The sequence below is a fragment of the Hipposideros armiger genome, unplaced genomic scaffold (assembly GCF_001890085.2).
Source record: "Hipposideros armiger isolate ML-2016 unplaced genomic scaffold, ASM189008v1 scaffold_258, whole genome shotgun sequence".
Lineage (NCBI taxonomy): Eukaryota > Metazoa > Chordata > Mammalia > Chiroptera > Hipposideridae > Hipposideros > Hipposideros armiger.
Genome location: NW_017731608.1, coordinates 74,672 through 88,621, shown reverse-complemented (window position 1 = coordinate 88,621; position 13,950 = coordinate 74,672). Strand labels below are relative to the sequence as shown.

Here is a 13,950-nt window from a genome sequence, read left to right as displayed (position 1 = left end):
CAAGATCACAGTTTTCACATACCAGGGAGTTGAAGGTGGTGTTTTAGGGTCTGGGGCTGCCCCTACTTCACACACCCCAGTTTACCCAGACTTACTCATCCCTTCCCTGGACTTCTGAGGAAGGTTTGGTTTGAAGAAAGGGCTTTGCATCTGAAAAGGTGACTGTACAGACTCCTCCCACCCAAGGAACTGAGAGTCTGGGGAAATCGCATAGCTCTGATTTTCATAAAAGATCAACAAACATTTATTGAGTACCTACTGTGTGAAGCCAGTTGAGTTTGCCTGAAATAGTATACTTATTTAAAAAGAACATTGAAATATGCTCAACGAAAAAAACTTGGAAAACAAAAAGTCACTAAGAAATAAGTAAAATTCACAGATAACCCCATAGAGTTTATAAGTGTTGGCAATGTCAGTGAGAATCATTTCTTTCTCTCCCTTTGTCTTTCTCTCTCAATGTTTCCATCTGCAAACTGATTTTTTAAAAGATTTTTATTGGGGAATTGGGGGGATGGGAACAGTGCTGGGGAATTGGGGGAAGGGGAACAGACAAGTTGCTGTCGTTTTTGTTCTTTGGTCTAGTTGTGGAGGACGTTGCTTCACTGGCCCAAGTTGGCACCATCATTGCCCTCTTCCCGGGTGAGGCAGATCAGTCGCTGGCTTCTGGACGGCCGCTCACTGCGGCTGCTACCCGCTCACGCTGGCTGCTGGCTACACACGGTAGCCCATGGCAACCCACTGCCACAGGAGCTGCAGCCTACGCCATCTCCCGCAACTCACGGCAGCCCAGCCCCAGGTTGAACTGTTGTTCAGCATCTTAGCTGTAGAGGGTAGTGTCACTGGCCTTCATATGTGGGATCCGAACCGGGGCCCTCTGCGTCCCAAGCCAGTTCTTAACCATTGCGCCACTCGGCTGGCCCCTGCAAACTGATCTTTTAATTGGGACCTAGTTCTGTCCTTAGTCCTCTCCCCCTTCCAATTTTCTAAGGAGAGAGAGAGGTTCAACTTATAGATGAGGAAAGGGAAAAAGGCTCTTGGTTTGCTGTTCAGTTCTGGTGGAAGCCACTGTCAGTTTTTCAGAGCATGGGCAGGTCGAGCTTGTACATTCTTCTTTCTGCAAATCCATGGGCCTGAAATCTCAGGCTAAGAGGGGCAGTTTTCTTCAACACCATAATCTACCCCAGGAGGAGGAGTTGGTATGAAGAGGACAGGACAGCCACATTGGTGAAGTAAGCAACTGCCAACATGAAACACCTTGGAGGGTGTTTGAAAGATGCCACGGGAGGAAAAATCAAGCCCTCTCCAAGGGAGAATGCAGAGAATGCCACTAATCCTTGTAGAAAGTTAATATCCCCGAGGATATTAGTCTTTTACACTTTAGTGTGAATGAGGCCCTGAGAACAGATCTTCATTGTGGTTGGATAAAGTCCCTGGCTATCCCATGTCTTAGAAGGGTTATCCCTCCTCCATCCTCTGTACATTGTCCTCTAATATTGCTTCTATCACAATGCAGTAGATTTTGAGTGCCACCTTCACGAGACTGAGTTGCTGAGTTTTGAATCCCTAGGAGCTGGGCCAAAGTAAGCATCAGTAAAACCTCTTGAATTAGCTCCTCACCTCACATTGTACTGCATCACTGTTTTTTTCCACTTCACATCTCTCACTACAATTGGTGATCATATATTTGTTTATTTTTTGCTGCCTCTGCCACCAGGCTGTAAGATCGATTGGGGCAGAGGCTGTCTTAATTTGGTTTCCCCTCAAAGCAGAGCCTGAGACAAGGACTTTGGTGTAAATATTTTATTTGGGAGGTGATCCTCAAGTGTACTGTGAGGGAGTGGGAAGATAAATGGGGAAGGCAGAAAGTCAGCAACAGACCTGCTCATCAGGAGGTTACTGCTGTAGGCAGCTAGAACTGTCTTGTTGGGGAGCCTCTGAGAGTTTGTAGAACACACCTCAGAATTTTCTCCCTAAAGGGCAAGGAAGCCGGGATGTATATTTATCAACTCCCATCCCTTGTTGGTTGAGGGCTACTCCTGGGCCTGCCCATGCTTGGGGAAAACCTGCTCCCACAATGTGAAAATGCATTCAGGCAAAGTGATGTGGAAATAGGTAGATGGGTGGGGACTCGTACAGGTGGCCTCTAGGGCGGGCTGAGGGTGCAGGGTGGGGGACTCACAACATCTGTGTTCCATGGACCTCTGTATATTCAGCCCGTAGCCCAGTGCCATGGACATGGGCAGCAGTCTGTGAATGTCTGTGGGATGACTCAATAAGCAGGGAACTGACTGTCTTCAGATGACATCAGTTCACAGAGCAGAGAACACTCATTCTGAGTGAGCTCTTGGAACAATCTTGTACTCAGCATTCCCCAAACTGTGTGGTACACCTTGGGAAAAAGGGCTCCGTGAACATTGAGTTTGGGACCTCCTGATTTACTCTTGTCTCCTTTGGAGATATATAATCCACATTAACACAATAAATGTTCTGAGTAATCCTGCAATAAAGAAGCCCGTTTAACTCAATGGCTCCCAATCACTTTGGTTACTAAAAGTTTTTTTTTTTTTTTAAAGATTTTTATTGGGGAATTGGGGGAAGGGGAACAGACAAGTTGCTTTCCTTTTGTTCTTCAGTCTAGTTGTGGAGGACGTTGCTTCACTGGCCCAAGTTGGCACCATCATTGTGCTCTTCCCGTGCGAGGCAGATCAGTTGCCGGCTTCTGGATGGCCGCTCATGGTGGCTGCTGGCCACTCACGCTGGCTGCTGGCTACACACGGTAGCCCATGGCAACCCACTGCAGCAGGGGCTGCAGCCTACGCCGTCGCCGGCGACTCATGGCAGCCCAGCTCCAGGTTGAGCTGTTGTTCAGCATCTTAGCTGTGGAGGGCAGTGTCACTGGCCCTCATATGTGGGATCCGAAACAGGGCCCTCTGGTGTCCCAAGCCAGCTCTTAACCATCGTCCCACTCGGCCGGCCTTTTTTTTTTTTTTTAATTGGAACTTTTCCCCCTTTAGCACATTTTGGGAGCTACAGCTGATCCAAGGCCTTCACTGTTTGGATGGAAGGTTGCAGTTCAGAGAGGGGAGGCGATTTCCCAACAGGCCTGGCACTCAGGCATGTTGACCTCCACCCAGGCCATTGCTATGCGGTAGGATAGGTACGTTCTTTGCCTCTGTCTGCCCTGCCTCTTAATCTCTTAAACTCCAGCCTCTGTAACGACATCAGCAGCCTGAGTTCTGGGGTGTACCCTAGCAGATCATTGCTCATCTTTCAGTCTACCACACCTGGAGGCCTGGATTTTTCCATGTGGTTTGGGGGAGAGTTCCCTTCATCAGTAGGGTGGGGCTGGGTTCAGGCTTGAAGGAGGGGCTGGGACAGCCTGAGAGGGCAGAAGGCTTGAAGCAGGTCAGGAAATTTCCAATATGTTTACTCAACACTTAAGCTGAGCCTCAATTTATTTACATTGAACATTTCGGTAACCATCTGCTTTTAAACTAAACAGAAAATTATCTTTCTCCTACTGCGATGGCAGCTCCCTCGGATGTTTTTAATAAAAAATATCTATCATTTTAATGCAGACAGCTCAGCTAATAAAATGATCTGTGCCATTAGTAATTATCCCACAAATACAATGCAAACTAGCAGAGAGGCCTACAGGGGCCCTGGCTGCCTGGAGTGGCTCTTCCCCAGACCCAGGTGAGCCTGAGGATGGCGGATCCCTGGAATTTATACAAAGAGCAGCATCACGGAGAAGGACAGAGGGTTGGGCAGGCCTCCAGCCTGGGGTGTTATTGCAGGAAGGGGCGACAGAGGTTATATATCCCACTGGGGGCTTAATAATATTGTTGGTAGTTACTGGTCGGTCCTCAGCTTCTTGTAACCTTGCAAACCAGAAACCACCAACCACATCAACCAGTCTCTCTGCATGGCCCTGCGGGAAAGGCAGCTGGAGGGTTCAACCAGGGGTTGCCGACTCAAATGACTTCGGGGGCCCGCCACATCATATAAATGTGTGAAGCTTCAGGGATGTAGAAAAATTGGAAGTGTGGGCCTTTGATAAGCAAGACGATACATTTCTCACCTAAAAACACTTAAATAAAAAAACGTAAACACAGACTAGGAAAATTAAATATGTGGCAGGTGGGATTGGGCTATTTGGGAGCCTGGTCTAACCCATGAATTGCCCCTTCCCTCTACTGCCCTGCCCCACACAATGTTACGCTTTGGTAGCCAGGAGAGAACTGGGTCATATGTGCACACTCTCAGCCTGCGTGTACACAGAGAGATGTTCTGGGAGTCTCCCCTCCCCAGAGCCTGGAGGCTCTGCACATCTGCATTCCAGTTGTGGCTTGAGAAGCAGGGAGAGCCAATACCGGGCTGGAACCAGGGGACATACGATGAATGGATTTGGACACAGAGCCTGAGGCTTCCCAAATTCTGAGCCTTTCAAGGCAATTGGACCCTGGAGTTAGTAGGTAGTAGAAGTGAGAAAGGAGGGAATGGGATGTCTGTTAGTTTCTAATTCAACTTGGGCAGTGGCCCCAGCCCCATGTGGCTGAATGGGTTAATTAAAACTCATTCAGTTTCAAGGGAGAAAAACCCAATTGGCTTAAAGAAAAAGGAATATTTTGGCTTATGTAACAAAAAATTCTAGGAGGTAGTTCTGGGTTCAGGCACAGCTATATTCAGGGGCTCAAATGATGCTTTTAGAAATTTTATTTTTAACTGTCTCCCAGCCCACCTTTCCTCTATGATGTACCCACCTCCTAGGGACAAGCTGGCTGCCAGCAGCTACAGGTGTCTACTTCCTTCTCTCAGAAGCCTTAGCAGAAAGAGCAAGACCCTTCCCAAAGTGCCAATTAAAGTCCTAAAGTTGAGTCCCTTTGGCTCTGATTGGCCTGGTCAGGGCACACTATGATCCCTGAACCAATCACTGAGGCCTGGTGATACCACATACTGATTGGTCAGGCCGGTTTCATAGGCCTACCTCCAGGAAGTGGGGTCAGCCTCATCCAGATCTGAGGGACTGAAAGCTGAGGAGGACCTGTTCCCTGGAGATAGAAGGACCAGAATAGAGGTGAATGGATGCTGGGTAGACTCCACCCCACAGAGGAGGAAGGAAGGAAGGAAGGAAGGAAGGAAGGAAGGAAGGAAGGAAGGAAGGAAGGAAGGAAAGAAGGAAGGAACTAGAGATGTATTGGTTACCCCTATGTGCCAGAGTATGTGCATACATTATCTTATTTCATAACCCTAGGAGGTAGGTATTCTACGGCCAGGTTATAGATGAGGAAACTGGAGCTCCTAGGAGTTCATTACACACTCAAAATTGCCCAGCTGGTGGAGAAAAGGCTGTGCTTTGTAGTTGGCATTGAACGAAAGGGCATCTGGCTTCATGTGCACAGCCAGCGTGTACTGTGCTGCGTCCCTCCGTGCTTGCTCTGCTTCTGCAGTCGGGCTGCTCTTGGCAGTTATCCATTTTTCTATTGGGGTCTGTGCCTTTTCTTTACTGACTAGTAGGATGAAAAATACATGGCCATAGTCAGCTGCAGGGGGTCTGTAATGAGAAGTGCACAGGACTAAATGTCTGCCTTCCCCATCTGACTGTAAATTCCTAGCCGGGTAGGGATTATTATGTCTTACTCACATTTGGGTCCCTGGATTCTAGCTCAGCTTTAGATTGGGGGAGGAGGAGGGGTTCAGGATATCTGAATTCCAGTCTTGAATTTGTAACCCAATGCGCAGGCTTCTTGGCCTCCCCACCGTCTCACAGGGCACCTGAGGCACCTCTTAACCCCAAGGGTTCCCCAGATAGTTTGGCCATTGCTGGTGGGGGATGGGATGCTTACTGAGGGTCCTTTGGACCTTAACATCGTCTGGTCTGTGCTGAGAGCTCTGCTGGTTGTACACGCTGGTCTGCCTGAGAATTCCAGAGCCCATGACCTTCTGTGTTGGAAGCTGCCCTAGACAAGCCTTGGTTTCAGGAAAGAGTCCGAGGGGGATGCCTGTCTCACCTGAGAAGTCCAGGAGTAGAAAAGGGAGCACCCAAATTCCTTCTCACCATGTTCTTCCCACAAACTGACATTGAACCACCCTGCATGGACTTGGGGACGGGCGTCTGGGCCCCGAGATTAGGCTTGTGGCTCCCATCTGGAGTCATCACACTGGCCCCTCTCCATCTAGCTGTGACAGCCATGCAGATCTCTTGCATCCAGGCAGCTCTAGAGGGATAGGCACAGGCAGGAGAGAAGGGAGGCTGCCTCCACCCCACAACCCCCTCCCAGCTTCCCAATCACATCAACAGTTTCTCTCGGCATTGTTTCCAGTGCCATTAATATTCATAAGCGACTTTTCTATTGTGTTTGCAATTTTCCAGCAGATCGACAGGCCCACACTCCCCTGTGTTAATAGGATGCAAAGCTCACCAACTCAGATCTTATTAGCAAATCTCCATTAGATACCCGGCCCGTCTGGGCTGCCTGATAGGCGAGCTTTCCACCACGGGTGACAGCAGGAGCAGGTCTTAATCCAATATGACTTTGCAACACCCACTGCTGAGACAAACCCGAGGAGGAGCTTGGACCAGGAGCGGATCAAGGCTGAGCTGGGCATCCAGTTACGGGGTGAAAATGGTGTAGCTGGAGTGGCCAGAGCAGAGGGGCCGGTGTGGGTTGGGTTGCCTCTCCTCCTAGAAAGAGGCACTTCATCAATTCTTTCTTTCAATCACTTGGACTTTCATTCAATAAAATAATCACTGAATGTTTTCTGTTTCCTGTGTGTCAGGCCCTGGGCTGAGTGCTGGGATATAGGTTTGACCACGACCTGCTTTCTTCTTCTGAGTGCTTGGGAGGTACCTGTGCTAACAGAAAATTGCCCTGTAGCAGATGCTATGGAGAGGGAAGCACAGGGTGCTTTGGCCTCCAGAGAGGGGCAGACAAATCTGACAGGGCTTAGCAACATCTGGAAACAGGTGAGCAGGACATGGAAAACATGGGTGAGGGGCATAGAGGCTAGAAGTCTTTCGCAGTTCTACCTTGATCTTGGAGTTACTTTCCAGCACTTACTAGCTGCATAACCTTGGCCATGTCTCTTCTCTGTGCTGCAGCCCATCTGTAAAATTGGAATAATAGTGGTACCTTCTTCCTAGAGTTTATATGAGGATTAAATGGTGCTTGACACATAGGAAGCCATATGGAAGTATAGCTAATACAATTATTATTTCTTTAGAGAGCTCCAGGGTTGCTCCCAGCTCTAATATTCTTCAACTGAGCCTCAGTTTCTAAATTGTAGGAACAAGCCTGATGTGTGTGAAAGTGCCGGGCTCTCTCTGGTTGCACACAGGCTCTCGTTAGCTCTGTGGCTGCTTGTTGGAAAGTCAGGGCATTTGGCAGGCACTCAGAGAGAGGGGCTGTGTAACTCCAGTCCTAAACTCATTAGCCACAGGGGCAACCTTGGTGTGGATGAGGTAAATCCAGGTCCTGGATGAAAGAAAGGTGATCAAACTCTGAGTAGTTAGGGAGCTGGAGTAGATGAACTGCAGGGAGTTTTTCTAGGTCTGAAATTTGGTGACCTGAGGTACAAGGCCCAGACCCTACCCTCCAGGTGCTTGAGATCAAACCGGAAATGTAAGTCTGCCATAGGTCAAATGCACCCAGTCCACCCTCTAATGATGGACACGTGTGGGTCCCTTGGGCAGGCTGCATGGGAGAGGAAATCCCTGAGGTCTGCGGCAGTCAGGGAGAGCTCCCTGGAGGGGGCAGGACTTGACTTGAGCTGAGCTTCTAAGAAGGGATAGCATGTGGAAAGGGAAAAGGGAAAGCAATCCAGGTGGTAGGCACAGTAGAGGCCAAGACCTGGAAAAAAGGCTGGCGGTTGGGGAGTGAGTAAATGGAGGGAGTGAGCTAGGAAATACCCACAGTCCTCAGGAGGCCAGGAACCAGTCTCTGTTTTGTTGGCTCAGTGTTTAAATTTTAAAATATGAAAACCTTCAGGGGCGCATGAAAGCCTCCTTGCCACAGTCCTCACCAATCCTTATCAAACCACACCAGGCCCAGTGCACACTTTTAACTTACCTTAAAGAACCTTTTTGGTGGAGATTCAAGCCCCAGGTGAAGGCTGGACCATTTGGATCTAAAGGCTCTAGAAATTGCCTTGAGAGTCTGGGCCTTGGGGGAGCTGTGTTGTCCTAGGGCCTAAGGCTCTTGGGCTGGCCGAAGAGATGGTGGAGTGGCCCCTCTCTCACCCGCAATAAGGCAGCTGTGTCTCTTAATCCCTAAACCCGCTTTGGCCAAATGCCCAGACACCCATCCTTTACGGAAGGAGAATTGCTGGCTGATGGATTGCCAAGTTCATGTGCCAGCCTCTGCAGTTCAAAATGATCTGGAGCTGTTCTTTGCTCACCCTGGAGCCCCAAGTCTACCTCCAACCCCACCCCACCCCCCTTTTCTGTAGGCTGCGGCAGTGACACTGGAAGTTGCCAGCCATCTCCAAATGCCTGGGGATAAAGAATGGGGCTAATAATATACCTGTGAGAAGTGAAAAGTTCTTTAAACTCTCTCTGTTGGTTTCAAGCCCTAGGATGTTTCTCACCTACAAATTCCTCTGTGTATTCGAAGGCAGTTGAAGTCTGGATGGTTTGCAGTCAGTGGGCCCAGGAGGGGCAACTTTGGATTTCCCTCTATAGCTGGGGTTTGCTAGGAAGAGAGCACAGATGAGGAGGAGGGGGGAGCAAATGTTAGATGGGCAGTGAGACTTAGTTGTTGGGGACATGGGCTTTCTGAGACACAGACTCCTGGGCTGGGACTCTGAGTCAGCTGTTGGAAAGCTGTGTGACCTTGAGCAAACCCCATAACCTCTCTGAGCCACCGATGAGGTGGTTTTGGGGACTAAGTTAGCTGATGCATGTAAAATACTCAGCAATGAGCCAGCCATATAATAAGGCTCTCAAAAAAGAAGAGCTATACTTACTGTTACTGTTAGTTTGGGGTCAGCTTCGTGGGGTCCTCAGTTGGTAGACAGCTGAGCTGTTCCAACTTTGGGAGAGTCGTTGGAGCATGGCTACTCTGCCATTTGACCTCAGGCTGCACAGATCTAAAGGATGCTAGGGAGGGAACTCTGAGGCATTGTTGAGCCTGCCAGCTGAGAAAGAGAAATGGCTTCCACAGGCAGCTACAGCCGACTGGCCGCTCCCAGAATGCTCTGGGACAGGTATACAGGGACTCTCTGGGGTTAAGGGTCATGCAGTCTTACCATGCAGAACTGAAGCATCAGAAATGTCACAGCTGTCAGGACAGTCTTGGGGGCCATGCAGGCCAACCCCATCAAAAGAAAAAAATTTTTTTTAATCATTTGTATTAGTTTTTCATTGCTGCTGTAACAAATGACTACAAACTTGGTGCTTTAAAATACCATAAATGTATTCTGTCACGGTTTTGAAGGCTAGAGGTCCCAAATCAGTGTCACTGGCAGCCATCGAGGTGTCCGTAGGGCTGTGCTCCCTCTAGAGGTTGTAGGGGGACAGTATGGTGGCCCTTACCTCTTTCCACTTCTGGGGGCTGCCAGCCCTCACTGACTTGTGGATGCAGCATTCGAATCTCTGCCTCTGTGGCCACGCTGCCTTCTCTTCCTCTGTGTGTATCAAATCTCCTTCTGCCTCCATCTTATAAGGATACATGTATTTGCATTGAGATCCCACCTGGATAATCGTCCCATGTCAAGATTCTTAATTATATTTACAAAGTCCTTCCCCCCCTCTTTCTGCCATATAAGAACATGAATATTTTGGGGGGACCATTAGTTAGCCTAACATATCATTAAAAGTTTTTTTTTTGAAGATACTTTAGACTTACAGAAGAGTTGCAAAACTAGTACAAAGAGCTCCCATAAACCCTGCACCCAGTCTCCCCTTATGATTATCTTATAGAAATAGAATATTTATTACAATTAAGAGGTTCAGCTTATTAGAATAGTACTAGCTAAATTTCAGAGTTTATTTGAATTCAGTCAGTTTCCACCAATTCCTTTTTTTTTTTTTGTAGCACTACGGTTTATTAAGCTCTGCCTTAGTACAGGCACTGGGGCTTTCCCATGGTGCTCTTGATATATAAAGCTCGGACATTCTGCCAGTTCTTTTTGAGCAATGACACCAGGAAATTGACAGCTAAGTGGATGTTGTACACAAGCTCATCATCTGTCATTTTCACGTGGCCGACTGCCACTGCCAGACAAAGCACCTTCTTCATCTGGAACTTGACGGTGGATTTCACTTCATCGACTTTGGCCACCATATTCTCATTGTGGGTCAGCAAGGAAGGGAACTTGCCAGCTTTATTCAGGCCTGGGCCCAGGATTCGTGGAATCTGCTTGATCAGAGACTCTGAAGCCAAAAAGGCATCATACTTCTTGGCCAGCTTTTTGACCAGTTTCTTATTCTTGTCCACCAATTCCTTTTTTTATCCTGATTTAGGATCCCATCCAGGATGCCACATTTCATTCAGTTGTTATGTCGCCTTGGTCTCCTCCAATCTGTGGTATTTCTTCGGTCTTTTCATTGTATTTTATGACCTTGACTCTTTTGAGGAGTGCTTGTCAGTTATTTTGTGAAATATTCTTCAATTGGGCTTGTGTTTTCAATATGATGTTTTCTCGTGATTATACTGAAGTTATGCCTTGTTGGGACGGGTACCTCAGAAGGACATACGTCATCGAGCATCGTGTCAGGGTACATGATGTTGATATGTGTTAGTAACACGTAACTAGCGATGTCAAACTTCATCTCCTGGCTAAGGTGGTATCTGCTGGATTTTCCACTATAAACTTACGATTTTACCCTTTAGAATCACTCACTGTTTGCGGGGAGAGGCTTTGAGACTATGCACATATTCTGTTTTCTGCCTAAACGCTCGCCCACTAATTTTAGCATCCGTCAACCGATCTTATCTGCGACAATTATCATGGAGGTTTTCCATTTCCCTCATTCCTTCTACGTTTATTACTTGGAATTCTTCTATGAGGAAGAATGGTATCTTTCTCCCTATTTATTTATAGCTATATGGACGCATGGATATGTATTTTATTCTTTGGGTCAGAATTCAAGACTATTTTGATTTATGTTTTTGCTCTGCTTGTTCCAGCGTGGGCCATTGGGAGCTCTTTTGGGTGGACTCCTGTGCCTTTTTGATACGCCCCTATCCTTTCTTTCTGTTTTCTTCCTTTCTTTCCTTCCATTTGAGGGTGAGTTCCCTTTCACTCTGTGAATATAACATGTGGCCTTACATGGGCTTAGAAATCAGTCCCAGTGCTTCTGAAGAAGGTTTCTGACGGACAAGGACATTTTAGGTCAACATTTTCAGCACTTAGACCTGGCCAAGAGCATAAGACATACTCAAAAACATGAATTTTCTTGGTTCCCTTTTCCTCTCAGTCCCCTTTCCTCTCCATTCCTGGGTCACTGACGGTCTGGCCTTCTCTCCCAGAGCAATTTCATAGGAGGCAGGTGAATGTCATATTAGGAAGGTGGGCTTTGGAATCAGACCTGGGTTCAAATCCTGTCTCTATTGCTTCTTTGCTCTGTGACTTTGGGCGGCTGACCTACCCTCTCTGTGCCTTGTAAAATGGGGATGATGGACTCAACTTCATAGGACTAGTGCGATATTACAGAAGATACTAGATGCTTGAGAAACACGGCTGTGACTGTTACAGCCTCCATAATGGTTTGGAGAAAAAAACCAGACAAAGTCAGAGGAGGATGGATCTTTGGGGTCAGCCTTGTTTCAGGAGGAGCCCGATTTTAAGTGTTCATTTCAATTAGAGAGGATTTGCTAATTCCATAACTATAGGTGATTTAAAATATATGCATTTGGACAGTGTAGAGGCCTGACTACTGCACTGTACATCTGAAGCTGCCGTTGAATAATATTATATGTCAACTATAATTTAATACATATATAGTCATGGGATGTGGAGTACAGTATGGGAATGGAGTCATGGAATTGTAATAGATATGTATGATATTGGGGCGGGGGAGGAGTGGATGGGGGAGGGGGGTTGTCACTTTGTGAGGGGTGAAAAAGATCACTACTGCATTGTTTTGTACACCTGAAACTAATAGTAATAATAAAAATTAAAATTAAAAAAACAAACAAAAAAATAAAATAAAATATATGCATTTGTGAGCCTTGGCCTGTAAACATATTTGCAGATAAGAAAAAAAGATCCTCTATCAGACCATATGTTCTCTTTTTTGTTTTTCATGTTTCATGCACAGGATGCCGTGGGTCCTGGGATTCGGAGACCCCCCATCTGCCTCACCGAGCAGCCCTCCCCTTTCCCTCTCTGCCTCCTCAGCCCAGGGAAGGCAAACAGAGTGCAGCAGCCGCGAATAGCTTCCTTCCTGATTGGAAGAAAGAGCCTGATGTATTAACGACCACACTTAACATGCCTCAATTTTAATCCCTGCTTTAAATTTGGCACAATTGTTTCTACAATAAAGCCTGATTTTCTCCACAATAGGGTGCTGAGGGTATGTGCTCTCCATTCAAACACAAAGAAAGCCCACTTTACTTTTTTTTTTTTAAAAAAAGAAATAATAAAAATCAGCCTTTGTCGTACTAGAAATTCATAGATTCAAGTCAGATGTCAGTGTTCAATAACCGCCTCCTCTCCCTTCCTCCACATCCCTCTCGGCCTCCCCTCATTCTACAAACATTCCTGAGCACCTACTGTGTGCCAGGCAGGAGACCCAGAATGACTGCAGCACATGGTTGTCGTCCAAGAGGGAGAGCTGACCTCCTCAGTGGACCGCAGGCTAAAGGTGCGTGAGCTACACCCAGACCCTGTAAACCAGATCCATGGGCTCAGCGTTTCTCAAAGTGTAGGTTCCCTAGATGACTTCAGGTGCTCACAGATCTGGCATCAAGTCTCCCCGAATTGTGAGTGAGAAGGTCACTCACTTTTGAAATAATTTTCAGTCCTGGTCCTGGCAGGAGAAAGACTCCGGTGGGGGCTGGTGTGTCCTTAATACCACTCTAGCCCTTGTCAATCCCCCCTTTTAACAAAGCGAGCAGAGCTTAGGCTCACAGGCTTTCCAGGCCATCACCCTGCCATTGCTATATTTATTCTTACAGTCATGTGGTATTGTGGAGAGTGATTCTGGTGTCCCTGTGCAGGAGAGAGAGAAAAGGTTTCTTTTAGATCTGCGTTCAGGAAAGTGAATCAATGCAAAGAAAAGTATTAAGAAAATTATTATATGAGTGACTAGGCAGACACCACAATTTGTTGGGTGGTGGTGCTCCAAAGACTGCAGACCTTGGCCTGAAAAAATGACCTGAATTAACATTCTTTCAGTGTTTATTTCCCAGGTGCCATTTCTGACCTCAAGTCCAAAAGTCTCAGCTCTTAGCTGCCAGGGGAATTGGGAGGGGCATTTGTCTATGATTGGGCCAAAGTGTTAAGATACATGAGTGTCCTTTGAGGTCAGCATGGCGATGGCAACAGTGCCTGGAAGGAGGCCTCAAAGGGAAGGTGCAACATGGGGCAGAGCAAAGTCTAAGGCGGGGCTCGCCTCCAGGGGGATGATTTCCTACAGCCTATCCTCGGAAGCCCTGACTTTGTCTTTGTTAAGGAAAATGGGCTTCCTGATCCCTCTGTGGATCTAAATAAAAGTGTTTGTGGGCTCAAGGGGTTCCCATGCTAGTTGGGGAGAAAGTGGAGAAACTCCTACGTCTTGCTGAGGGTGGAATGAGACAGAGGCTGGACCAAAGCACATGTGACATATCCAGAAGAAAGCATCATGAATTCTGAGAGGTAATCAGGGAAGGCTACCTGAATGAAGTGGCATTTTAATAACATCTTGAAAAGTGAGCTAGGCAAAGCATGTGGCTCAGGGCATTCCCTCAGAATGCCCAGAGCCCCCTTCCAGGGGAGAACCTGGGATTTGGAGTCAGACAGACCTGG

At 47.4% G+C, this 13,950-nt stretch overlaps 1 pseudogene across 1 annotated transcript; it reads right to left on the bottom strand.

Annotated features, from left to right (window-relative positions):
• Positions 1-10,029: 10,029 nt before the first annotated feature.
• On the bottom strand, positions 10,030-10,771 carry LOC109390176 (60S ribosomal protein L10a pseudogene; annotated as a pseudogene). Its single transcript, XR_002125510.1, has 2 exons — positions 10,697-10,771; positions 10,030-10,442 (listed from the first exon to the last, which is right to left on the bottom strand). The product of XR_002125510.1 is annotated as a 60S ribosomal protein L10a pseudogene (transcript).
• Positions 10,772-13,950: the final 3,179 nt, after the last annotated feature.